Source organism: Oncorhynchus nerka, linkage group LG10 (assembly GCF_034236695.1).
Source record: "Oncorhynchus nerka isolate Pitt River linkage group LG10, Oner_Uvic_2.0, whole genome shotgun sequence".
NCBI classification, from domain to species: Eukaryota; Metazoa; Chordata; class Actinopteri; order Salmoniformes; family Salmonidae; genus Oncorhynchus; species Oncorhynchus nerka.
Window position 1 is genome coordinate 13,463,348 of NC_088405.1, and position 27,365 is coordinate 13,490,712.

The 27,365-nt window shown below is 44.0% G+C and overlaps 1 protein-coding gene and 1 pseudogene across 4 annotated transcripts in view; one reads left to right on the top strand and one right to left on the bottom strand.

Moving 5' to 3' along the window:
• Positions 1-27,365, bottom strand: part of LOC115127544 (ABC transporter G family member 20-like) — a 117,440-nt gene that overhangs the window by 56,506 nt on the left and 33,569 nt on the right. The gene's annotated exons all lie outside the window — the stretch shown is intronic.
• LOC135573549 (galectin-related protein-like) lies at positions 3,154-9,163 on the top strand (annotated as a pseudogene).

Consider the following 27,365-nt stretch of genomic DNA (forward strand, 5'->3'; position numbering starts at 1 on the left):
GCTAGTCCCCAGGAAGAGAGGAGGATGGTAGGAGATATGTCCTGGTGACTGTTTGGGGGATGGTAGGAGAATGTCATGGAAAGCCCCAAACTTGAAGAGATGAGGATGGTAGAGATATGAAGACCCCATGATTTGAAGAGAGGAGGATGGTAGGAGATATGTCCTGGGATAGTCCCCATGACTTGAAGAGAGGAGGATGGTAGGATATACAGTGTTGGAGTATATGGCAACCTTTTGCCATCATGGGTCAAACATAAAGATATAAAACTGTATTTTTGCTTGAAGAATCAACCATGTATCATGAAGTGAACAAGACTGGTTACTCGCATCATTTCCTCTGTCTTCATTTAACAAATCAAAAACTGAGGGGTGTGCATGCCCCCTTGAAGAAAGGAATATGGTAGGCCACCTTTGATATGTCCTGGGCTAGCCCCCATGACTTGAAGAGAGGAGGATGGTAGGAGATATGTCCTGGGGTAGCCCCCATGACTTGAAGAGAGGAGGATGGTAGGAGATATGTCCTGGGGTAGCCCCCATGACTTGAAGAGAGGAGGATGGTAGGAGATGTGTCCTGGGATAGCCCCCATTACTTGAAGAGAGGAGGATGGTAGGAGATATGTCCTGGGCTAGTCCCCATGACTTGAAGAGAGGAGGATGGTAGGAGATATGTCCTGGGCTGGTTGAAGAGAGGAGGATATATGTCCTGGGCTAGCCCCCATGACTTGAAGAGAGGAGGATGGTAGGAGATATGTCCTGGGCTAGTCCCCATGACTTGAAGAGAGGAGGATGGTAGGAGATATGTCCTGGGCTAGTCCCCATGACTTGAAGAGAGGAGGATGGTAGGGTGTAGATGGCATGTCCTGGGCTAGTCCCCCATGACTTGAAGAGAGGAGGATGGTAGGAGATATGTCCTGGGCTAGCCCCCATGACTTGAAGAGAGGAGGATGGTAGGAGATATGTCCTGGGCTAGCCCCATGACTTGATGGTAGGAGATGTCCTGGGCTAGCCCCCATGACTTGAAGAGAGGAGGATGGTAGGAGATATGTCCTGGGCTAGCCCCCATGACTTGAAGAGAGGAGGATGGTAGGAGATATGTCCTGGGCTAGTCCCCATGACTTGAAGAGAGAGGAGGATGGTAGGAGATATTTGTCCCATGACTTGAAGAGAGGAGGATGGTAGGAGATATGTCTAGCCCCATGACTTGAAGAGAGGAGGATGGTAGGAGATATGTCCTGGGCTAGCCCCATGACTTGAAGAGAGGGGATGGTAGGAGATATGTCCTGGGCTAGTCCCCATGACTTGAAGAGAGGAGGATGGTAGGAGATATGTCCTGGGCTAGTCCCCATGACTTGAAGAGAGGAGGATGGTAGGAGATATGTCCTGGGCTAGCCCCCATGACTTGAAGAAAGGAATATGGTAGGAGATATGTCCTGGGCTAGCCCCCATGACTTGAAGAGAGGAGGATGGTAGGAGATATGTCCTGGGCTAGCCCCCATGACTTGAAGAGAGGAGGATGGTAGGAGATATGTCCTGGGCTAGCCCCCATGACTTGAAGAGAGGGGGATGGTAGGAGATATGTCCTGGGCTAGTCCCCATGACTTGAAGAGAGGAGGATGGTAGGAGATATGTCCTGGGCTAGTCCCCATGACTTGAAGAGAGGAGGATGGTAGGAGATATGTCCTGGGCTAGCCCCCATGACTTGAAGAAAGGAATATGGTAGGAGATATGTCCTGGGCTAGCCCCCATGACTTGAAGAGAGAGGATGGTAGGAGATATGTCCTGGGCTAGCCCCATGACTTGAAGAAAGGAGGATGGTAGAAGATATGTCCTGGGCTAGCCAGCATAACTTCAGAGACAGGTGCTGCAATGGACAGAATGTCGGAGATGTGCCTTTCTGTCTTTTGAGTCACCCTGTGTTACAGAATAAGTGCCTTGCTCAAGGGCATAACGGTAGTAGGTCCAGGTCTCAGTTGTAAATGAGAACTTGTTCAACTAGCCTACCTGATTAAATAAAGGTGAAATAAAATAAATAAATAAAAGTAGACACCAGCAGCTCTTCAGTAGCCAATTCAGTCCCAACCTTTTCATCTCCTCTATACCCTACTGCAGGGCTACACACAGCCCCAACACACAGCCCCTATTATCCAATCATGTAGGCTGCTCTGACTGAGGAAGTCACTAACAGGGTGAGAAGACAGAAGGCTTGAGACCCACAAAACATCTTGTCATCCAATCTCTGTCTACAACATGTTGGCTACACTCTTATAAGAAATGGTTCTATACAGAACCAATAGGTTCTATATAGAACCCCAATGAGACCTTGTTTCTGGATGATGGAACTGCAGAATAGAGCAGGCCTAGAGTAGAGGATTTGTATTTGTAGTACCGTGAACTGCCACAGAAGGACGCCCTCTAACAATGTAAACATGCCCTCCTGATTTGCATAGGCAAATAATGTTCTATATATTTATTGAGCGGAAACATGCTATTTATAGCTCAACGGTGTCCAACAAAGTAGGATATTTGTCAATGAACGTAGTATTTAGAATCAAGTGGCGAAGCGGTCTAAGGTACTGCATCTCAGTGCTTGAGGCGTCACTACAGATACCCTGGTTTGAATCCAGGCTGTATCACAACCGGCCGTGATTGGGAGTCCCATGGGTGGCGCACAATTGGCCCAGCGTCGTCCGGGTTTAGCCGGTGTAGGCCATAATTTTAAATAAGAATTTGTTCTTCAACTGGCTTGCCTAGTTAAATAAAGGTTACATTTTCAAGAACATAAGTAGCTGTACTCTTATAGCCTAGATTTATATATCAAATCGTTTGTTTCTTTAGCGCCACATTTTGTTCACTATCATTATCATCCCAAAATGGTAAAATGTTCTATCCTAGGCTCCTACTCCATACCATGCCTCTTTAATTAGTCTAGGAACGAAGCTATACAAAATATCTCCACTCAAGATTAGAATCGAATGAGAGAAGTGCCCCACTTTATGGGGGGTACAGTTTAATTAGGTGAAGGTTCTTTGTAGGAATTTTAAAATCTGATTAGCCTGGCTCGTTCTCGTTCACGAACAGACGGGGATTACCAAAGCCCCTCTTACTATTGTAAAGCATACGTCAGCAAAATAAAAAGACTATCCACCCATTTCTAGAGCGGATAAATACAGCCCAGACATAGCCTACTACAACACCTCACCCAGGCTACACCAGACGTATCCTAGTCATAAATGTGAATACCGCAGGTAATTCCACGTATTGTTTACGATTCATCTCCGCTGCATGTGGAGTGTGAGTGTGGACATCTAGAAATATGTTGACTGAGTCACTGCTGCCACGACGCTGACACATTCCAGGAGAGGAGGACTGTCCCGGCTGCCTCTCTTCTGATAAGCATCCTATGGTATTCTGTACAAGTCAAGATGGCGGTGTCGGCAACGGAAAGGGACGCAATAGTGAGTAATACAATTTTCAGGAAAACAGCGGTTTGCTTGGAATTGGTTGTTTTCTGTGTCTGCACGTAAAACGGTTAAGCGTGTCATTTGTGTAGAGCTATACTTTATGTCATCATGAAGTTTCTATGATTGTGGGGAGTAATATGGCAATAGGCTGTCCGTGCATTCCCAAACACAGCCGGAGCCGACCTCTGATGTGGGCGCGGAACAAATTCACTATGATTCTGCATGATAAAATGTATCTGTGTGGTGCTCACCTTGATACAGCAGCGGTGCATTACTTCTCGTTATCACTGTACAATGTGGGCTGTCTATGTGCGAGTTGGTGGTAATGACCGACGGTTCTCACAGGTCTTACGCGCTCTAGTCTACAACATGACAGATGTTTTGACAGCCATGGGTTTCCCCACCTTTTCATTGTTGAATAGCGGCATGAAGACCATTCCGTCGGCTTTTTCAACCGCAGAGAAGACATCTAGAGCAATAAGCAGCCTTTTAAGACGCTAGGCTACTCCGCACATTGAGTAGGCTACTTTCATTTAGGTTGTACCTGATCAATACGTTAGGCTACTTTCATTTAGGCTGTACCTGATCAATACGTTGTGTTTTTTCCTCCCCTTTTGTCTCTGGTGGTTTTGAAGAATACTGAAGATGACCATCACAACGATTCGTTCGGGAACCCCGGGCTCATCTCGCCGGATAGGGAGGACATTGCACGGCTTCTGGTGGGACTATTCATCCTGAAACACCCACGTTAATCAAAATATAGGCCTGTGTTAATAATCCGTTAAAAAAATAATTACCACATCTCCTACCCTGGAGGATGGGGGGGCTACAACCTTTTTCTTTGTCTACATTATGTGTTGTGATGATGATTTAAATGTGATGATTTAAAATAAAACGTTGTCTTTCATTCGTAGAAGGTGCCATTCACCGGCCGCATCAGAGGTGGTATGAGGCCGGGGAAGAAGGTCATTGTCATGGGCATTGATCTGGAGCCAGACAGGTAGGCTAAGACAATAACCTCCACTCATTGGGTCTTATCTCTGGTCCAGGGAGATATAACCTCCACTCATTGGGTCTTATCTCTGGTCCAGGGCGATATAACCTCCACTCATTAGGTCTTAGCTCTGGTCCAGGGAGATATAACCTCCACTCATTGGGTCTTATCTCTGGTCCAGGGCGATATAACCTCCACTCATTAGGTCTTAGCTCTGGTCCAGGGAGATATAACCTCCACTCATTAGGTCTTAGCTATGGTCCAGGGAGATATAACCTCCACTCATTAGGTCTTAGCTCTGGTCCAGGGAGATATAACCTCCACTCATTAGGTCTTAGCTCTGGTCCAGGGCGATATAACCTCCACTCATTAGGTCTTAGCTCTGGTCCATGTCGTTACGTGCAGCTGGCTGATGCTGAGCCTTCAACTTATTCTTGAAGAAGAGAAGACGCCCTGGACTAGAGCTAACTAGGTCTATTTTTCAACGGCACCCTGGCTTATCTGATTGTCATTACCAACTTCTTATCTTTCATATAGTGCTTTTGAATTAGATTCTAAATCCCATTCCATTTTAGGTGGAGTTGTGATTCTGTAAGACTGTAGCCTATAGAATTAATTGTTATAGGCCTGTGTATTACATGTTTATTGGTGAAATGCTGTGTTTTCGATGTTATGTCTGCTGAAAAATGTGAATCTAGCCTAAGAAGGAGAGAACATGTATTGTAAAAGACAGAATCGAACACAGGCTCAGAAAGGAAAAAGATCAAGAATAGTTTATTATTAGCAGCATGGCAGAAGGCAACGAAACAGCCTGGGGAGGTGAAGAGGAGACATGGAGAACTGTGTGGGTGGGTGTGTTGAGAAAGGATGGCTTTTTCATAATGCAAGGCAGGGTGTTCACCTTCTCAGTCAGGCCAGGCTGAGGCAGAGCTGGTTGTCTCCCGAATAGCACCTATTCCCTATGTAGGCCACTAGGGCTACATTGGCCCTCATCAAACGTAGTGTACTACAAGGGGATAGTGTTCCAGTTGGGACACAGGGACACAGTGCTTGTTGAGACATTTTAGGGTGTGTCCTTTATAGGCCTCAATAGAAACTAATGGTCAGTTTAAAAACACATTTAGTGACATCAGTTTTAAATGCCGGTTCTAAAGTTCATGGAGATGTCAACATGCTGCTCCTCCAGATGCAGAACATAATGACAACAGTTATGTGCCCTACAGAACCACGTCCCTATAGGCCCTCCACTATGTCCCTATAGGCCCTCCACTATGTCCCCCTACAGCACCACGTCCCTATAGGCCCTCCACTATGTCCCCACCCTCCACCATGTCCCCCTACAGCACCATGTCCCTAAAGGCCCTCCACTATAGGCCTCCAATGTCCCCTACAGCACCACGTCCCTATAGGCCCTCCACTATGTCCCCCTACAGCATCATGTCCCTATAGGCCCTCCACTATGTCCCCTACTCCACTATGTCCCCTACAGCACCATGTCCCTATAGGCCCTCCACTATGTCTCCCAGGGCCCTGCACTATGTCCCTACAGCACATGTCCCTATAGGCCCTCCACTATGTCCCTATAGGCTCCCATGTCCCCTAAGGGACGTCCCTAGGCCCTCCACCATGTCTCCCAGGGCTCGCACTAAGGGACCAGGTTACCTAGGGCTCCCACTAAGGGACCAGGTTACCTAGGGCTCCCACTAAGGGACCAGGTTACCTAGGGCTCCCACAAAGGGACCAGGTTACCTAGGGCTCCACTAAGGGACCAGGTTACCTAGGGCTCCACTAAGGGACCAGGTTACCTAGGGCTCCCACTAAGGGACCAGGTTACCTAGGGCTCCCACTAAGGGACCAGGTTACCTAGGGCTCCCACTAAGGGACCAGGTTACCTAGGGCTCCCACTAAGGGACCAGGTTACCTAGGGCTCCCACTAAGGGAGCAGGTTACCTAGGGCTCCCACTAAGGGACCAGGTTACCTAGTGAACCCACTAAGGGACCAGGTTACCTAGGGCTCCCACTAAGGGACCAGGTTACCTAGGGCTCCCACTAAGGGACCAGGTTACCTAGGAGCTCCCACTAAGGGACCAGGTTAACTAGGGCTCCACTAAGGGACCAGGTTAACTAGGGCTCCCACTAAGGGACCAGGTTACCTAGGGCTCCCACTAAGGGACAGGTTACCTAGGGCTCCACTAAGGGACAGGTTACCTAGGGCTCCCACTAAGGGACAGGTTACCTAGGGCTCCCACTAAGGGACCAGGTTAACTAGGGCTCCACTAAGGGACCAGGTTAACTAGGGCTCCACTAAGGGACAGGTTACCTAGGGCTCCCACTAAGGGACAGGTTACCTAGAAACCCACTAGGGACAGGTTAACTAGGGCTCCCACTAAGGGACAGGTTAACTAGGGTAAGGGATATTGTTAAACCAGCACAGAGACACCTATTTCTTTTTTTCTTCTCTATGTTTCTTTCCGTCTCAGCTTTGACGTCAGCCTGACTTGCGGCCGTGGCACAGAGAAGGAGGAGCCACAGCCGGATGTGGCCCTGAAACTCAGCTCGGTCGCTGGCGCCAGTTTCTGCGTAACTCCCGCGTCTCGGGAAAATGGAGCGAGGAGGAGAAGTCTATCGACTACTTCCCTTCATCCCTGACCAGCCCTTCAGGGTACCTGTTACACTAGTCTAACACCTAACCTGACCAGCCCTTCAGGGTACCTGTTACATATCCAAACACCTACCTGACCAGCCCTTCAGGGTACCTGTTACACTTATCCAACACCTAACCTGACCAGCCCTTCAGGGTACCTGTTACACTGATCCTAACACCTAACCTGACCAGCCCTTCAGGGTACCTGTTACACTGATCCTAACACCTAACCTGACCAGCCCTTCAGGGTACCTGTTACACTGATCCTAACACCCTAACCTGACCAGCCCTTCAGGGTACCTGTTACACTGATCCTAACACTTAACCTGACCAGCCCTTCAGGGTACCTGTTACACTGATCTAACACTTAACCTGACCAGCCCTTCAGGGTACCTGTTACACTGATCCTAACACTTAACCTGACCAGCCCTTCCAGGGTACCTGTTACACTGATCCTAACCTGACCAGCCCTTAACCTGACTAGCCCTTCCGGGTACCTGTTACACTGATCCTAACACTTAACCTGACCAGCCCTTCAGGGTACCTGTTACACTGATCCTAACACTTAACCTGACTAGCCCTTCAGGGTACCTGTTACACTGATCCTAACACTTAACCTGACCAGCCCTTCAGGGTACCTGTTACACTTATCCAAACACCTAACCTGACCAGCCGTTCAGGGTACCTGTTACATTTATCCAAACACTAATCCTAACCTATAACCTCTAATCCCTACCCTAACCTCTAATCCTAAACTCTAATCCTAACCTCTAACCTCTAATCCTAACCTCTAATCCTAACCCTTAATCCATAACCCTAACTGGACCAGGCCTTCAAGATACCATAACAATCCACTCTCTTTTTAAATTCTAACCCCGAACCGACCATTCCTTCAGGGTACCAAGAACACTTCACGTTCTTATCCAACTTGTCCCAAATGGCACCCATCCCCTTTCTAGTAGACTTCCTTTGACCAGAACCCTATGGGACCACAGTTAACTAGGGTCTTAACTTCATGATAATTGGCCTTCCACCCTTATCTCTATCTCATACACTCCTCGCTCCACCATTCTCTGACTTCTCTTTAGTTGCTCTGATATGAATCAGTACAGGCGTTATGTAAATGTATAGCCCAGTGATAAGGAACACACATTGTTCCTTGTTGTGGTTTTATTGTAAAGCAGGTTGCTCCAGTCACACATTTGTCAGAGGATGTGGTTTAGAAGATGTGATAAATTATGCAAAACTAACAAGCTCTCTTTCATTTTGGAGAAAGAATCACATGGCCACATAATGTGACTTTGTTTAGAAATGTGGTGTTTTATTCTGTTCCCTCTCTATCTACCACCTCTATCTCTCCTCTCTCTCTCTACCACCTCTATCTCTCTCTCTCACCCCCTCTCTCTATCTCCTCTCTCTCTATCTACCACCTCTATCTCTCTTTCTCCACCCCACCCCCCTCTCTATCTCCTCTCTCTCCACCCCCCCCTCTCTCTCTCTCCTCTCTCTCTCTATCTATATCACACTCTCTCTCTATATCTACCACCTCTCTATCTCCCTCTCTCTCCTCTACCACCTCTATCTCTCTCTCTCCACCCCCCCCTCTCTCTCTCTCCTCTCTCTCTCTATCTATCTACCACCTCTATCTTTCCTCTCTCCCCCCCCCTCTCTCTCTCTCACCCCCCTCTCTCGCCTCTCTCTCTCTCTACCTCTACCACCTCTCCCCCCTCTCTCTCTCCCCCCCCTCTCTCTCTCTCTCTCGCCTCTCTCTCTACCTCTACCACCCCCCCTCTCTCTCTCTCTCTCGCCTCTCTCTCTACCTCTACCACCCCCCCCTCTCTCTCTCTCTCTCCCTCTCTCTCCTCTCTCTCTCAGATTGAGATCCACTGTGAACACACGCGCTTCCGGATATTTGTGGACGGAAACCCGCTCTTTGACTTTTTCACAAGTGAAATCTTTGCTGTCCATCGATGCAGTGAGGATAGAGGGGGTCTACAGATCACCAAGCTAGGTTAACCAACCCAGCTGCTATGCCAGTGTGTGACACAACAAGACCTCAATACAGGTGAACACACACACCTGTTACTACAATACCCACAATGCAACACTGCACGCGACAGTGGGCCCTAGCGCTTTGAAAGGACTCGCCCATCACGGTTTGGTTCTGCCGTCACTCCTCTTCTTCTTTCCCCTTTATCTTGTCACGTCTCAACCAAGATCTGACGTTATTGTGACCTTCTAATTGTTGGTTGAATGGTTGCAATGCAACGCAGCTCTGTGTGTCTTTGTTCTGAAACAATTCCTTTGTTTTCTTCCTCAGTTCTGTGTGTGTCAGGGATCTCACAATATAAACGCCTGCTCTGGTTACCAAGCATCCTATGGGAATTTTGCTGAGAGAGGGGGCCCCATTCCAAATGTAATAGTGCACTGCTTTTGGGGCACTATTGGGCACTAGAAGTGCTATTTGGGACACAGCCGTAGAGCACTCAAAAGTATTTTGCTTTCATGTGGAGAAATCTACAATTCTCAGGAGGTTTCTCAGGAATCAACACTATTTTATCACGTATAACATCATCACTGTAAATGAGGGTTATCTCGTGGGGTTGACAAGCTCAGTATTATGGGAGCTTCCATTTTTGCACTCCTCCATGTTCTTGAATTGGGTTTTATTGGTTGGTTTGGTTGTCAGGTTATTGGCATCCTAACTCAATGACCTACATACAGAGGTTCTAAATTGCATTCTATTCCCTATATAGTGCACTACTTTGATCAGGGCCTATTGGGCTCTGGCCAAAAAGTAGTGCACTACAAGGAAATAAAGGTGCCATTTGAGAAAGGGAAATGAGGATTATATTGTGGAGTCTCAGCAAGATGTACCGTAGCAGCTTTTTGATTGAAATGTCTTGTAACTGTATGCAATGTATTAATGGTGGTTCTTACTCACAGTTTCAGTTCATTTGCAACCATTCTCCTCACTGTAGATATAGATATTGCACTGACATAGAGCATGTGTGGTAGTGAATAGAATGTATCGTTCATTTGGAGCTTCGTTTACATTGCTTATTTAACAGTGATGAACGATTGGTTCGTTTAAAGGGGTAGTTCACCACAAAATCTAAGTTTATCAGATGTGTTTTATACCTCAACTGTTCTGTGTGGAGCTAATAAACTGGAATTAGAGGTGCCAATCTTTTCCTATTCATCTGGGTTCTAGATGAGATCTGTAGGTTTCTCCAATGGCTCACAGCAGAGTCTAGACAACACGTGGTGTGGAATATGAACTCAGGTGGTGTTTCTAGGCTTGAAAAATTTGCTAGGATGTTTATCTTGGAGTGAACTATCCTTTTAAGGAGTTTGCTTCACTGGACTCACTGACATGAAGAAAAAGCCCATAGTGAAAAACACCCAGCGATGGCCAGCCCTAAACAACCATTCAGTCAAACCTCGCTATCACAGACCAGATTATTCCACACTTGAGCATTTTTTAAACCAGGGTCGTATTCATTAGGGAACACCGAAGTGAAATGTTTTGCCCAAAATAAAAAACAGTTGACTCAACTGTAACCGGTGCCTCTTGAAGTTTACGACTGTTCAAAAGTTAGCTGGCGGTTATCGATCAGTGGTTGATTGTTGTGAAGAATAGGAAGGCTGAATGGTGTTATGAATGTACAGCAGCCATGTGTTTCTATGGTAGCATACCAGCTGGGCATAGATGTCAGTTCAACACTAGTTTTGATTTAAATTTGGTTGAGTTGTCAATTAACGTGAATTCAACGTGAAATCAACAAAGAATTCCACCATGTCATTGGATTTAGGTTAAGCGTTGGGTGAAAAAAATATGCTTTTGTTTGTTGACTTTTTTGCAAATCCAATCAGTTTTCCACATTGATTCAACGTCATCAGAAATACTTTTTTGGTTGTTGAAATGACGTGAAACAACATTGATTCAATAATTTCCGCATCTGAAATGGCACCTTAGCACCTTTTTATTCTAGGAGTGTATCTACCTGGAACCAGAATGGGTTCTCCTATGGGGACAGCAGAAGAACCCTTTTGGATTGCTTTTCTAAGAGTGTATTACCTATTTAGTGCACTACTTGGACCAGTGCCCACCCTTTATCAACACACAGAGCTACTACTGTTCTGTAACTGTCATATGACTCAGTGGTTTAGTGGAGCATAATATGACTCAGTGGTTTAGTGAAGCATAATATGACTCAGTGGTTTTAGTGGAGCATCATATGACTCAGTGGTTTAGTGGAGCATCATATGACTCAGTGGTTTTAGTGGAGCATCATATGACTCAGTGGTTTAGTGGAGCATCATATGACTCAGTGGTTTTAGTGGAGCATCATGACTCAGTGGTTTAGTGGGCATCATATGACTCAGTGGTTTAGTGGGCATCATATGACTCAGTGGTTTAGTGGAGCATCATATGACTCAGTGGTTTAGTGGAGCATCATATGACTCAGTGGTTTAGTGGAGCATCATATGACTCATATGACTCAGTGGTTTTGTGGGCATCATATGACTCATATGACTCAGTGGTTTAGTGGAGGCATCATGACTCGGTGGTTTTAGTGGGCATCATATGACTCAGTGGTTTAGTGGAGGTAAATTCACGTGATCGCAGCTTTACACACCTTTTTTGTATTCTGCGTAACCTTTTACCCTCCTATTGCAGAAAAAAAAATGCTTTGAAAATATATTCCTGCGTTACTTTACTCACCACAAACAGGGATCAGAGTTCACTCAGCTATTTGTTAATTACCACTACATCACTGATATGCCTCTAACAACACACTGCCCCATGTCTATGGCCCACTGCATCTCTCTGTCTCTCTCTCTATGGCCCACTGCATCTCTCTGTCTCTCGACCCCTCTCTCTCTCTCTGTCTCTCGACCTCTCTCTCTCTCTCTGTCTCTCGACCTCTCTCTCTCTCTCTCTGTCTCTCAACCCCTCTCTCTCTCTCTATGGACCCACTGCATCTCTCTGTCTCTCTCTCTCTCTCTCTGTCTCTCTCTCTATGGACCCACTGCATCGCTCTGTCTCTCTCTCTCTCGGTCTCTGTCTCTCTCCCTCTCTCTGTCTCTCTCTGTCTCTCTCTCTATGGACCCACTGCATCGCTCTGTCTCTCTCTCTCTCGGTCTCTGTCTCTCTCTCTGTCTCTGTCTCTGTCTCTCTCTCTCTCTGTCTCTCTCTCTCTATGGACCCACTGCATCGCTCTGTCTCTCTCTCTCTCGGTCTCTCTCTCTATGGACCCACTGCATCTCTCTGTCTCTCTCTCTCTCTCAATTCAAGGGCTTTATTGGCATGGGAAACATGTGTTAACATTGCCAAAGCAAGTGAGGTAGATAATATAATGTATAAATCGCTCTGTCTATATCTCTCTCTCTCTATGGCCCACTGCATCTCTCTATCTATCTATCTCTCGCTCTCTCGAAACCGAGCCAGGAGAGCAAGAATGGGGCACACGGACATCACATGGTGCCAAGGGGAGCTATTGTGCTCCATCAAAGCGCTCTATTGTCTCTTACTGGGCTTAGTTGTTGGATCTCCTTCTCTATGGTCTCTATGAATATTGTCTCTTACTGGGCTTAGTTGTTGGATATCTCTTCTCTACTTACTGGGCTTGATTGTTGGATCTCTCCTTCTCTATATTGTCACTTACTGGGCTTAGTTGTTGGATCTCTCCTTCTCTATATTGTCTCTTACTGGGCTTAGTTGTTGGATCTCTCCTTCTCTATATTGTCTCTTACTGGGCTTATTGTTGGATCTCTCCTTCTCTACTTACTGGGCTTAGTTGTTGGATCTCTCCTTCTCTATATTGTCTCTTACTGGGCTTAGTTGTTGGATCTCTCCCCTCTATATTGTCTCTTACTGGGCTTAGTTGTTGGATCTCTCCTTCTCTATATGGTCTCTTACTGGGCTTAGTTGTTGGATCTCTCCTTCTCTATATGGTCTCTTACTGGGCTTAGTTGTTGGATCTCTCATATTCTCTATATTGTCTCTTACTGGGCTTAGTTGTTGGATCTCTCCTTCTCTATATGGTCTCTTACTGGGCTTAGTTGTTGGATCTCTCCTTCTCTATATGGTCTCTTACTGGGCTTAGTTGTTGGATCTCTCATCTCTATATTGTCTCTTACTGGGCTTAGTTGTTGGATCTCTCATTTCTATATTGTCTCTTACTGGGCTTAGTTGTTGGATCTCTCCTTTCTATTGTCTCTTACTGGGCTTAGTTGTTGGATCTCTCCTTCTCTATATTGTCTCTTACTGGTTAGTTGTTGGATCTCTCCTTTCTATTGTCTCTTACTGGGCTTAGTTGTTGGATCTCTCATCCTCTATATTGTCTCTTACTGGGCTTAGTTGTTGGATCTCCCTTTCTATTGTCTCTTACTGGGCTTAGTTTTGGGATCTCCTTCTCTATATTGTCTCTTACTGGGCTTAGTTGTTGGAGGAGCGCTCATTCTTCGGTTGCCCTACATAATGCACAACTTTGACCCTAACTTTAACCCTAACCAAGACACGTTTGACCCTACGTGCACTACTTTTGACCAGGGCCCAATGTATGGAATAGGGTGCCATTTGGGATGCGGCTTTCCTGTTAGGAGCAAGTCAGCTCTGAGTTGTAGATGGTAGGGAGGGACTTTGGATTAAAGGTGCTACACAGGATTTTAAAAATGCCATTGTAATAGTGGAATGATAGTGTTTCACAGTATTACTTAGCTGGCTGTAATATTTGCCTATTGATTTCTCCCATTGGAGAGGCATCTGTTGTCAAAATGGGAAAGCTGGTTTGACTTTTTGTGGCTGTGTTTATCTATTGGAAATCGGGTCAGGTGGCCAATGTAGAAATCTCTGTAATTTCTTGATTAAAAAAAATTCTACACTGTTCGCTCAATTTCAGTTTATGTGAGAAAACAAGCACTGAATAGTGTAGGGCAGGGGTATTCACCTCTGACCTTACGAGGGTCCAGAGCCTGCTGGTTTTCTGTTCCTACTGATCATTAATATCACCCACCTGGTGTCAAGACAGTTTCACTGCTTTTTTGGGAGGTCAGAGTCGCGTTTGAGGGTGTAACTAAACATATGTTCAATAATAAACATATAGTTTTTTTCTAGCTGTTCGAAGCTGCTGGACCAAAACAGAAAGTAAAAGGCTCAATTGTGAGTCTCCTTCATGTTACAGAGAAATTGGGTTTTGGGGCTGTAGCACCTTTAAGTGATGATAACTTTGAAGGTTGAGGGTTTGGTGTTTGCTGTAGTCAGACATCCCTCTGTACAGTGCTTCAAATGGTCCCTTCCTTGGATTACCCTGTAAGATGCTTCAAATGGACCCTTCCCTTGGTTACCCTTGTAAGATGCTTCAAATGAATTCCCTTCCTTGGTTTAACCCTCCCTGTAAGATGCTTCAAATGGACCCTTCATGGTTTATCCCTGTAAGATGCTTCAAATGGTCCCTTCCTTGGATTACCCCTGTAAGATGCTTCAAATGGACCTTCCTTGGTTTTGTAAGATGCTTCAAATGGACCCTTCCTTGGTTTACCCCTGTAAGATGCTTCAAATGGTCCCTTCCTTGATTTACCCCTGTAAGGTGCTTCAAATGGACCCTTCCTTGGATTACCCCTGTAAGATGCTTCAAATGGACCCTTCCTTGGTTTTGCCAAGATAGGCCACTGCACTGACTGAACTCTGAACAGTGCATCACATTCAGTATGGGGGGGTAGTGAGTGGTTGGTAATGAATGTGTGTGTGTGTGTGTGTGCTATATGAGACGTTCGGTCTCTGAACATCATTACAGTAGGCAATCCATGACAATATTCTGTGGGATGTAGAATTGTTCAGTAGGCTACATATGCACAGGTCTTTCTTTTCTGTGAGAGAGCAATAACATCATCCACTCTGTCTTTTTCTCCTGGATGGTCACACAGGGTTTTCCTGAGGTACGAAGATGGAGAACTCTTTTTTTAATGTTTTGCATGACAGGCACTCATTTCCATAAGGAAACTACAGTAGGCTATTAGGAAGGCAATACGGAGGACAGAGAGAGAGAGTTTGTATGAACCAGCCCAATGCACTGACCTCAACAGTATTGTATCCTTAATGTTGTGTTAGGCTGAGTCTGGGTGTGTTTCGGGGGGCTGATTTCATTGTTGGTGCTGATCCGGCTGTAGTGAGTTGAAAAACATCCCTCGTGAAACCACAACTTCTGGCTGTAGTGAGTGGGAAAACATCCCTCGTGAAACCACAACTTCTGACTGTAGTGAGTGGGAAACCATCCCTCGTGAAACTACAACTTCTGACTGTAGTGAGTGGGAAACCATCCCTCGTGAAACCACAACTTCTGACTGTAGTGAGTGGGAAACCATCCCTCGTGAAACCACAACTTCTGGCTGTAGTGAGTGGAAACCATCCCTCGTGAAACCACAACTTCTGGCTGTAGTGAGTGGGAAACCATCCCTCGTGAAACCACAACTTCTGGCTGTAGTGAGTGGGAAACCATAACTTCTGACTGTAGTGAGTGGGAAACCATCCCTCGTGAAACCACAACTTCTGACTGTAGTGAGTGGGAAACCATCCCTCGTGAAACCACAACTTCTGACTGTAGTGAGTGGGAAACCATCCCTCGTGAAACCACAACTTCTGACTGTAGTGAGTGGAAACCATCCCTCGTGAAACTACTTAATTTTAAATACAAACAAATATCCAGTTGCCCCATGGGAAAATAAGTAGGCCTATATGATTCACATGGGAAATCCTTAAGAGACCTAATTTAATAACCTAATAATACATCTATGTATAAAAGACCAAATTGTGGTTAAAACCACGAGGCAGAATAAAAGACGTGTTCTATTCTTAACTCTAGCATCTCGCCTGTCACATGTCATCTCGCCTGTGGTTCAGCCTGTTACTCTAGCATCTCGCCTGTGGTTCAGCCTGTCACGTCATTCTAGCACCTCGCCTGTGGTTCAGCCTGTTACTCTAGCATCTCGCCTGTCGTTCAGCCTGTCAGTTGTGGTCCAGGGGTCAACTTGAGAGGTCACTCACTCCCGTGGCGCTGTATATCCCGTGGGGAGGGATAACACAAACACTTCCTGATTCACAACATGGGGCGGGGCTTATTCTGGAGGGAGCACAACAGCATTTACATAGAAATATATTGTGTAGAACAGTCATGACTGTGAAAATAGGGAATGGTAACCAGTCTATACTTCATATCTCTATCTGCAACAGCCCTAGTAAATCCTTTACATTTTTACTTTGCCTTTATTTAAACTAGGCAAGTCAGTTAAGAACAGATTCTTATTTTCAATGACAGCCTAGGAACAGTGGGTTAACTGCCTGTTCAGGGGGCAGAAACTGACAGTTTTATACCTTGTCAGCTCGGGGATATGACTTGCAATCTTTCGGTTACTAGTCCAACGCTCTAACCACTAGGCTACCCTGCCACCACTACTGACAAGCCCTAGAAGGCTTGTTTTGTAACTTTGTCTCATGAGTCCTAACTCCTCTAATAGGACTGATATTCAAGCAAACATGCAGTACAGAAAAAAACCATTACATTGGTAAACTGCATAAATACTGATGAATCAATCAATGCTAATTGGAAGAAATCAGGTTTGGATTTGATTGAGATGGTGTATTGCTGGAACACAGGAGCTAGTAGGACTTCTCCACAATGTGAAATACCTGCAGTGCGTGTTTGATTGAACTCAGCCCTTGGGTCTACAGCTGCAGCCTGCCACAACACAAATACCATTCAACCCACTCTGACCTACAATGGCCTCGGAAAAACAGCAGAAAAACATGAGACTTTATAAAAATAAGACTTTTTGGTTTGAACTGAATGTCGTTGCTCCCCGATTGTAATTTGATGATGTCAACATGCCTTCCCATTTTCTACATATTCTGAACATGGCCTTGGTTTTACATGAGAAAATGTGTCTGTGCTTTATAGGCAAAGCGTTTCGGGACACCTGTGTTGTTGACAGACCTGGGTTTAAATACTATTTGATATCATTTCAAATACTTTATCTGAGCTTTACTGAGCTTGACTGGCACAATGGAACCAATAGAATAGTCACAAGAACTGCAAGCCCCGCCCATCAGGCACTCCAGGCATACTAGACCAGAGCAAACGGAATGTTTTTGAAAGATTTCAAGTAGTAATTGAACCCGGTCTGGTTGTTGAATACAAGTACTATCTGAGCATATTGTATATCTGAGAAGCCAAGATTATAGGTTTTCCTAGTTTTGTTTTTAGACTTTACAAAACATGTGAGATGTCTTTTTGTTCTTTCTACCAGCGGTGTTATAGCCTAGTGAAGCATTAAACTGCTGTTGGAAGGAAAGGCCCGAGTCAATGGTTATGTACCAAATGGTACCCTATTCCTTACAAGTGACACTTCTTTTGACCAGAGCTCTGGGCCCTGGTTCAAAGTAGTGCACTACGGTATAGGGAATAGGGTGTCATTTGGGATGCGTAATATTATTGCTTTTTTGGAAAAGCAAACTAGTTATTATGGACTGTCATATGTAGGTTAGGTTGTGCTGTTGTTGATGTTGTACTATAGGGTTTCCCTTTTCATTGATCAAGAACAAGGCCATTTTCATATATTTTTAAAACAGTGCCTGTTAAATTAAATATTAAAAGATTAATGCTTTTTGAATTACAAGACTATCTATAAGGTTAGGTTTGACCAAGTTGTTCTCTCACCAATTGACATCAGATGAGGATTTAGGATGAGAAGTTTGACCAAATCCAGTTGTTTAGTGTGAAGTGTAAGAAGCCTGTCTGCTACAACATGTAAAGAGGTTGTTTCTGTCTGATGTAGCTCGTGTTGTCTGGCTGACTCAGGAAGAAGATCCCTGGTTAACACCTTCATTCTCTATTCTGGCTTTTCAACAGAGGATTCTGCATATAACCAGTCCCATAGGAGCAATACAACTCTTTGTCTGTGTCCCAAAGGGCAATCTATTCCTTTATATAGAGCACTACTTTCAACTGGTCAAATGTAGTGCACTATGTAAGAATAGTGTGCTATTTGGGACACGCAGGCTATTAGACACTATTTCTAACTGAATGAAACCAAGTTGAGTCATTCATGGAGAATATAACATTTGCATTGGAGCATGTTTTGTTTGTGTTCATTAAGGTAATTCCACTAGTTGTGCTCTCTTGCTTTTGTTAAGCGACTACTTTGTAGACCAATAAATGTGTCATCTTGGAATGTACAAGTGCTCAATGTGTTTCATTCTGACTGGGGCTGAACCACAGTATGGAGCTCTTGACAACGAGCCATCAGGAAAACAAGGGAGTCTGTGTCCTGCCCCTGCCAAGCTGAGAGAGGGAGGAGGAAAGGAAGGAGATTGTGTGTGTGTGCATAAAATACGTATGGGGGAGAGCGAGAGAGTGTGTGTAGTCTGTGTGCATGTGTCTGAAACAGAGTGCGAAAGAGAGAGAGAGAGAGAGATGAAGGGATGGAGACAGTGTGAGAAGGAGAGATAGGGTAGAGTCCGCTGGTTTGACATTTGACGTCTTGCCTGACAGACACAAATGCCTTTGTCACAGTCACTGAGTGATTACAGACAGGAAGTTATGCAGTTATGTGGAGGAGCAGTGGAATGGATTAAAGAAGCAATCAGCAATAACAGAGTGGTAACCCAACCACGTTTCTGGCAATAAACATCTGATGGATGGAGCTGCAGAAATGTAACCACTCTCAAATACATAGACCGAGCTATGGATGTAAGGACTGACCATCCATGATATCAAAATGAAAGGACTGACCATCCATGATATCAAAATGTAAGGACTGACCATCCATGATATCAAAATGAAAGGACTGACCATCCATGATATCAAAATGAAAGGACTGACCATCCATGATATCAAAATGAAAGGACTGACCATCCATGATATCAAAATGACAGGACTGACCATCCATGCTATCAAAATTATCAGTATTTCAGTTGACTGTTTTGATTTACAATTGCATTGTTTACAAACAATTGAGTAAAACTAGCTGATTAGGTTCTGATGGGTTCTGACAGATGAACTAATAAGCTCATTTAAGTTCTATTCTTCAAGAATCAATGGGTATTATCATTCATTTTAAACGTCCAAAATGGGCTGTACCAATCCACAGATTGCCCCTTTCAAACTGCTTTCCTCAGCCTGGGATGCCTCGAGAAAAACTAGGGGATGTGTCTGACATACAAACTGATATTTAAAAGACAAAATTGTTAAAATTAGATAAAGGTTAGGGTTAAGGTAAGGGTCCGTTTTTGTTTCGTCGGGCTGTCAATGGAATGCTCAGCACGACTCTCGTGATGGTTTGTTTATACTCTGTACCGCCACCTGCTGTTTCTTTACCAAACTGTTACCACTGGAATGTAAGTCTGTACTGTTCAATAGTAACATTATTATCACATTCCTATTAATAAGATGTAGCACCTTTTTTTTAATCTACTTACAATTATATTAATAATATAATTATAATATAAATTATATAATTATAATATAATTTTTATGATTTCAAGATGTCTGTTTATAGATGTTATTTTGTAGCGGTAGGTAGCCTAGTGGTTAAGAGTGTTTGGCCAGTAACCAAAAGGTCACTGGTTTGAATCCCTGTACAGACTAGGTGAAACATCTGTTGATGTGCCCTTGAGCAAGGCACTTAACTCTAATTGTCACTGAAACAGTGTCTGCTTCATAATGTGGAAACCTCAGCTGTTATATGACTTGACTGATTTTATGATATCCATTGGTAACAATGTGATGTAATCCTAAAAGATTATAGAGACGATCTGACATGATTGAACGTTACTCAGTAATCTAATCTGGTTGGAGTGATTGCTCAACCTAATCTGAGTCCCATGAGCACAGATAGCCAGATAGAGTTCTGAGGCTCAGTCAATGACTGTGTATTGCTGCCATAGCAGGCTCCAGATTTGTGGATGTCAATATTGAATGTGGACTGATTGTGGGCGGCTCCCTAATGGCACACTATTACCTATATAGTGCACTACCTTTGACCAGCTGTGGTCAAAATTAGTGCACTACATAGGGATAAGGGTGCTATTTGGGATGCAAAATGACTGTGTTGTTATAACAAGGAATAAATAACTTGTGGAACCAAGTCTCATTTGCTGGGAGCTGAGGGCACCTTCAAGAACATAGATGTGTTTAAATGTATTTTCTCTCTCAGCTGAGCGACGCCAGATGACCGAAAAAGGACCTCATCTCTCTGAGACGTTGACCTTGACAATGTGTCAGTCAGACACATTACATGACAAATAGCTTATTCTATGTGGGTGTCGTTGAGTCCACTTAGCCTACAGAGGCCATGCATAGCAGTTCTTAATGGAAGAACAATCTCACTGAATGGATTGGATTCTTATAACCCATGATAATAATATTTATAACTCTGTATCTTTTGCCTGTCTGTCTGCCTCTGTCTGTCTGTCTGCCTCTTTCTTTCTCTCTCTATCTCCCTCTCAACTTGAATTACAATATTTCTCATGTTCAGCTGAATAAAATAGATGCAGCATGAGCGTCCTTCAATCACAGTCCAGTAGTTGATAGGTGCACTTGTCTAGGTGTGTCTGTGAGCACAGCACAGCTGGTGTAGGCTATAACCCATGTTAACATTATTACAGTATGAACAAAGGATATGTGGCAATTCCATGTGAGCAGCGATGTGTTCATCACAGGTGTATACTCTACAACTACATGCCATGCCAGGAAAGTATAGTTACCTACCCACTTTACCCAGAAGATCTCATGTTTTGTAAATATATATATTTTTTTTTGTGTAAATCAACACTAACTCTTATTTAATCTAAGCTAAATAAACAGCTAAAGGAGGATTTTACAAATGAAAACATTTGGGCTGGCATTTCAGAAAGTAACGAATCGGCACAATTGTTTTATTCGTTTGTTATCATGCCAACAGAGTGAAGTGGAGAGATGCAGTAACAGTAGCTTGATAGATGGAGGCAGTGTAGCTAGCTACAGTCCAGGCACCTGCTACGCTAATTACCATAACAGGTATTTACTCTAAATCAACATTTTGTTTCGTACATCTTAGTTTATCTGCACATCCCGGTTGTGAGATGAACATGCCATAGCTACAACATCTGAAGGTAAGAGGGAAATAGCTAGCCAAGCAGCTTTAGGGAGCTAGTTGTTAGCTCTGGTCCAGGGCATTACGTGTGGCATTATGCCGCAAAGAGCCTTCTTCAATGGTCTGAATCTTTCAATTCATTCATCAAGGTTTTTTTTTCACACGATGTTGTTTAGTGACTGGCTTCAATATAGCTACTTTAAGTAAATATGTTGCTGAAGTGCTATATCTACCGCCACACGAGCTCATGCTCTGGATCTGCAATATGGGCTGTATCCGACGTAGGCCCTTGGACCAGAGTTAGTTAAATAAAACATTGCTGGTGTTTTGAAAAGCAAACACGCCTGTCTCATGTATGCTCACAGTTAACTGGCTAAGGTTAACTATTAAGAACTACGTATCTAGTTTACTAGCTAGATATCTAATCACAGCATTAGTTAGCCTGCCAGTTTAAGACACCTGCCTAATCTCAAATGGGTCTGTTGTTGTTTCAAAGCTAGCTAACATTAGTAGCTAACGAAATTGTATTTGTTTCTCAACAAGCTCGCTAGTTATATATTTTCTCATCATGACCCATTTCTCGTAGCTCAGGGTTGTCATCTCACTGTCAACAGGCATCAACTTCATTTCCCACTACTACAAGGTATCAAAGTCAAGTGGTTTATCTAGCTAGTTAGAACAACACTAGCCCCTTAATGACTCTCAGTTCCATTACATTACACGTCATTGGAGCAAGACGTCTTCTGTAGGGGGGAGTTTTGTTGAGTCCTGACCCTCGGGCTGGACATTAACACGCATTGCTTACCGTATGGTTTTGAATGCACAATGACCTTATTTTTCATATCAGCGAGAAATTATGTTAAATTGATACACACCCTTATATAGGGTTAGTGTTCCAACGACCATATCTGCATGTTACAGCAAATTAGCTACCTAGTGTAAACGTAACTCAGGAAGTGTAGCTGAAGTGTAGTTTTGTTGGATGGAGGTCGAGGCGCCCGTAGCTGTACAGATCTGTGCAAAACTGCTAGTGTTTTTAATTATTATTATTTTCTTTAAGGGATTCTTTCTCGCTGATGAAAGATTGACGTTTCTAAACGTTAAAACACAGAGTTGGGATTGTAGTTCACATTTTTCAGTTGACGGTAGACGTATATTCAGTGCAGTGCATTGGCATCATGTTACAGGAAGCTAGCTAACCGGCTTCTTCATTAGTTGGATAGCTATGGATATGCCTATATCTCTGTATGTACTCACTGATACCTAGTAAATTCGTGGTGAAGGGATATACTTGTTTGTTTACACACAGACATGGTCTGACATTATGGTGTGCTGGCTGATAATATTATGAAGTACAGAGTTTCTGGCGGAAGAGGATCTACCTTGTTCCCTATGTAGTGCACTACTTTTGACCAGTCCAGAGCCCTATTGGCCCTATATAGGGAGGGCACTATATAGGGAATAGGGTGCCATTTGAGACACAATCTGTTTATGTAGGTGCAGCATCAGCCCTCACCCTCCCTATCTGTGAGCTGACTAGTGGAGCACAATGGTGCTGCTGGATACAATTCCCTGGATCAGTTTACACTGACTGACTGGCTCGCTGACTGACTGACTGGCTCGCTGACTGACTGGCTCGCTGACTGACTGACTGACTGACTGGCTGGCTGACTGACTGGCTCGCTGACTGACTGGCTGGCTGGCTGGCTGACTGTCTGACTGGCTGGCTGACTGACTGGCTGACTGGCTGGCTGACTGACTGGCTGGCTGACTGGCTCGCTGACTGACTGGCTGGCTGGCTGACTGTCTGACTGACTGACTGACTGACTGACTGGCTCGCTGACTGACTGACTGACTGACTGACTGGCTCACTGACTGACTGGCTGGCTGACTGGGGGTGTTGTGTAGGCTTTGTCCTGGCTACTTTTCCATTCAATGGCCTCAACAACAAGAAAACAACTAAGACGGAGGTAGACAGTAGGCCTTTTGGTCCTAGAATAACTGATATTACAGGCAAGCAAGAGACTAAAGAATAATTGTTAACTTTGAGGTTATTTAACAGATTCTTCAATAATTGAATTGGATCATGTAATGGGGAAAGTGTGTTTGTGTACTGTAAGATGCAGCTAGTCTATCAGTGAGGAGTGAAGGGTAGCTAGTTAGACCTGCGTTATAGATTACCCCGTGACCTTGATCTCTCTGACATTCTCTCCTTGTCCCAAATGGCACCCTAAGGCTCACCCTGGTCAGAAGTAGTGCACTAGGAATAAGGCACCATTTGTGATGTCCCTCCTTCACCTTGAAGGTGAAGGTTCTCTACCCTTCTTTCAAAGTGTGCAGTCATACACTCTCCTTACTGAGTAAACAGTTTCCGTTGCAAAACGTTTTGAAACAAGCCAAACTTTTGCTGCGGTCTACACTAATGAATACACCCTAGGTTAGTCCATCCTTAATGCACAACAAATAACACGTTGGCAAGCTTTAATCCTGATAAGGCCTGAAACAGTCTTGATTTAGCCTGTTGCTTACTTTGCTGTTAATATCTGCTACTTAGTAATAATATAATATAGCCTAATAATATATTCCATTTAGCAGACACTTTTATCCATAGTGACTTAAAGTAGTCCGTGCATACATTCTCATATAGGTAACCCCAGTGGAACCTACAAACCTGCTGTTATCTAGGACCACTTCAGCCTATAAAACACCCATTCCTCTGAGGGATAAGACTGAACATAGTCCAAACTCAGAGTTAACAACCAAATCTCGCTGCTGCTGTTTCGCGTGCCAAACATATTTGTGTTTGCAGTTCCTGTTTAGTGAGAGCACAAAGTCACGCATGGAAGTCAATGACACACAGGCTGCATTCAAAATGACACCCTGTTCACCTATCTACTGCACTACTTTTGACCACGGTCCCACATAATAGTGCACTTGGGTAGTAGTGCATTACGTCTGTGGCCGTGAAGTGCTTTGAAAGGCTGGTCATGGCTCACATCAACACCATTATACCTGAAACCTTAGACCCCACTCCAATTCACATGCGCACCAACAGATCCACAGATGATGCAGTCTCTCCCTCCCTGCCTTCCCCACCTGGACAAAGGAGCTGTGACAATGCTGTTCATTAACTCGGCTCTGACGTTCAAAACCATAGTGCCCTTAATGCTCCCACCACTAGCTCAGGAACCTGGGATCTGAACACCTCCCTCTGCAACTGGATCCTGAACTTCCCTGACAGGCCGTCCCAGGTGGTGAGGGTGGTAACAACATCCGCCACACTGATCCTCAACACGGGGACCCCTCAGGGTCCGTGCTCAGTCCCCCTCCTGTACTTCCTGTTCTCTCATGACTGCATGGCCAGGCACTACTCCAACACCATCATTAAGGTTGCAGATGACACAACAGTGGTAGGCTGGTGATCTGCTGGTAGGATGAGACAGACTGTAGGGAGGAGGTCAGAGAACTGGCCGTGTGGTGCCAGGACACATCCTCTCCCTCAACACAATCAATACAAGGATTTGGACTGGGGAAGAGGAGGAGATGGGGCTGTGAGTGGGCAGTTGAGCTTCAAGTTCCTTGGTGTCCACATCACCAACAAACTAGTATGGTCCAAACACACCAAGACAGTCGTGAAGAGAGGGCATGACAAGCCTGTTTCCCCTCAGGAGACTGAAAAGATTTGGTATGGGGCCTCAGATCCTTAAAAAGTTCTATAGCTACACCATCGAGAGCATCCTGACTGGTTCCATCACTGCCTGGTATCACACCAGCCACCCCAAGTCATAGACAGTCCTCTATGCTGCAGAAGTGGTGCAGAGAGTGCAGATCTATCATCTTAAAGATTTCTTTAACAGCTTCTACCCCAAGTCATAAGACTCCTGAATAGCTAATCAAATGGCTACCCAGACTATTTACATGGCCCCCCCGTGCTCTCTCTGTTTTTATTATCTATGCATGGTCACTTTATCTACCCATGTACATATTACCTCAATTTCTCGACTAACCCGCATTGACTCTGCTCGATACTGGGGTGGGCCGATTATGATTTTTTCAACACGATATATGATTATTGGAGGACCACAAAAGCCGATACAATTAATCGGTAATTAAAATAAAAGTAAAAAGCAGTTTATTTGTAATAATGACAATTACAACAATACTGAATGAACACTTATTTTAACTTAATATAATACATAAATAAAAATCCATTTAGCCTCAAATAAATAATGAAACATTTCAATTTGGTTTAAATAATGCAAAAACAAAGTGTTGGAGAAGAAAGTAAAAGTGCAATATGTGCCATAAAAAAAAGCTAACGTTTAAGTTCCTTGCTCAGAACATGAGAAAATATATGAAAGCTGGTGGTTCCTTGTAACATGAATCTTCAATATTCCCCAGGTAAGAGGTTTAGGTTGTAGTTATTATAGTATTTATATGACTATTTCTCTCTCTACCATTTGTATTTCATATACCTTTGACTATTGGATGTTCTTATAGGCACTTTAGTATTGCCAGTGTAACAGTATAGCTTCCGTCCCTCTCCTCGTTCCTACCGGTGCTCGAACCAGGAACACATCAACAACAGCCACCCTCAAAGCATCGTTACCCATCGCTCCCACAAAAGCCGCGGCCCTTGCAACAGGGGAACAACTACTCCAAGTCTCAGAGCGGTGGCGTTTGAAAGCTCATTAGCGCACCCCGTTAACTAGCTAGCCATTTCACATCGGTTACACCAGGGGTTGTGGTAAGCATTTCACCTGTTGTATTTGGAGCATGTGACAGATTATATTAGATTTTGACTATATAGGGGGAAGTGTGCCATTTGGGACTCAATCATACACTTGGTGACATGATTACAGTTAATGTCTGACTAGCCAATGTGTTGTTTTTTCAACTTTTCAAACAAGTTTGAAAGGTTCTCTTTAAAAAAATCTTCTTATTTTTCCTCCACGGAGACCTTCTCTGATGTTCATTTAGCAGGGCTCTACGCTGACCTTTTTTTTTTTGTTGCAAGGAGCACATTTGTGCCGAGTTGATAAATGTAGGTGCACACAAATACATTTAGAAGCACAATGAAATATATTAAAGCTAAGTTACCGAGCTATTTGTACACTGGTGCTCTGGGATGAATTCCAGGTCAGGCAGCTAAATATTTGGCGCCATATGAGTAAAATGGTCGCTCTGTTTAGCCAAACTTTGCTTTATTTATTACTGCTACCTTACAATAGGAAGAGCATTTAGGCCTACTGTCTGTAATGACATATGACTATGTAGAACAAGACTCTGTCTGTTAATAATGACATATGACTATGTAAGAACAAGGCCTACTGTCTGTTAATAATGACATATGACTATGTGAACAGACTGCTGTCTGTTAATAATAATGACATATGACTATGCAGAGACAATTTACCGTCTGTTAATAATGACATATATGACTATGTAGAACAAGGCCTACTGTCTGTTAATAATGACATGTGGCTATGTAGAACAAGGCCTACTGTCTGTTAATAATGACATATGGCTATGTAAGAACAAGGCCTCCTGTCTATTAATAATGACATATGGCTATGTAGGACAGGAGTTTCTGTCTGTTAATAATGACATATGACTATGTAGAGAACAAGGCCTACTGTCTGTTAATAATGACATATGGCTATGTAGAACAAGGCCTACTGTCTGTTAATAATGACATATGACTATGTAGAACAAGGCCTACTGTCTGTTAATAATGACATATGACTATGTAGAACAAGGCCTACTGTCTGTTAATAATGACATATGACTATGTAGAACAAGGCCTACTGTCTGTTAATAATGACATATGACTATGTAGAACAAGGCCTACTGTCTGTTAATAATGACATATGACTATGTAGAACAAGGCCTACTGTCTGTTAATAATGACATATGACTATGTAGAACAAGGCCTACTGTTAATAATGACATATGACTATGTAGAACAAGGCCTACTGTCTGTTAATAATGACATATGACTATGTAGAACAAGGCCTACTGTCTGTTAATAATGACATATGACTATGTAGAACAAGGCCTACTGTCTGTTAATAATGACATATGACTATGTAGAACAAGGCCTACTGTCTGTTAATAATGACATATGACTATG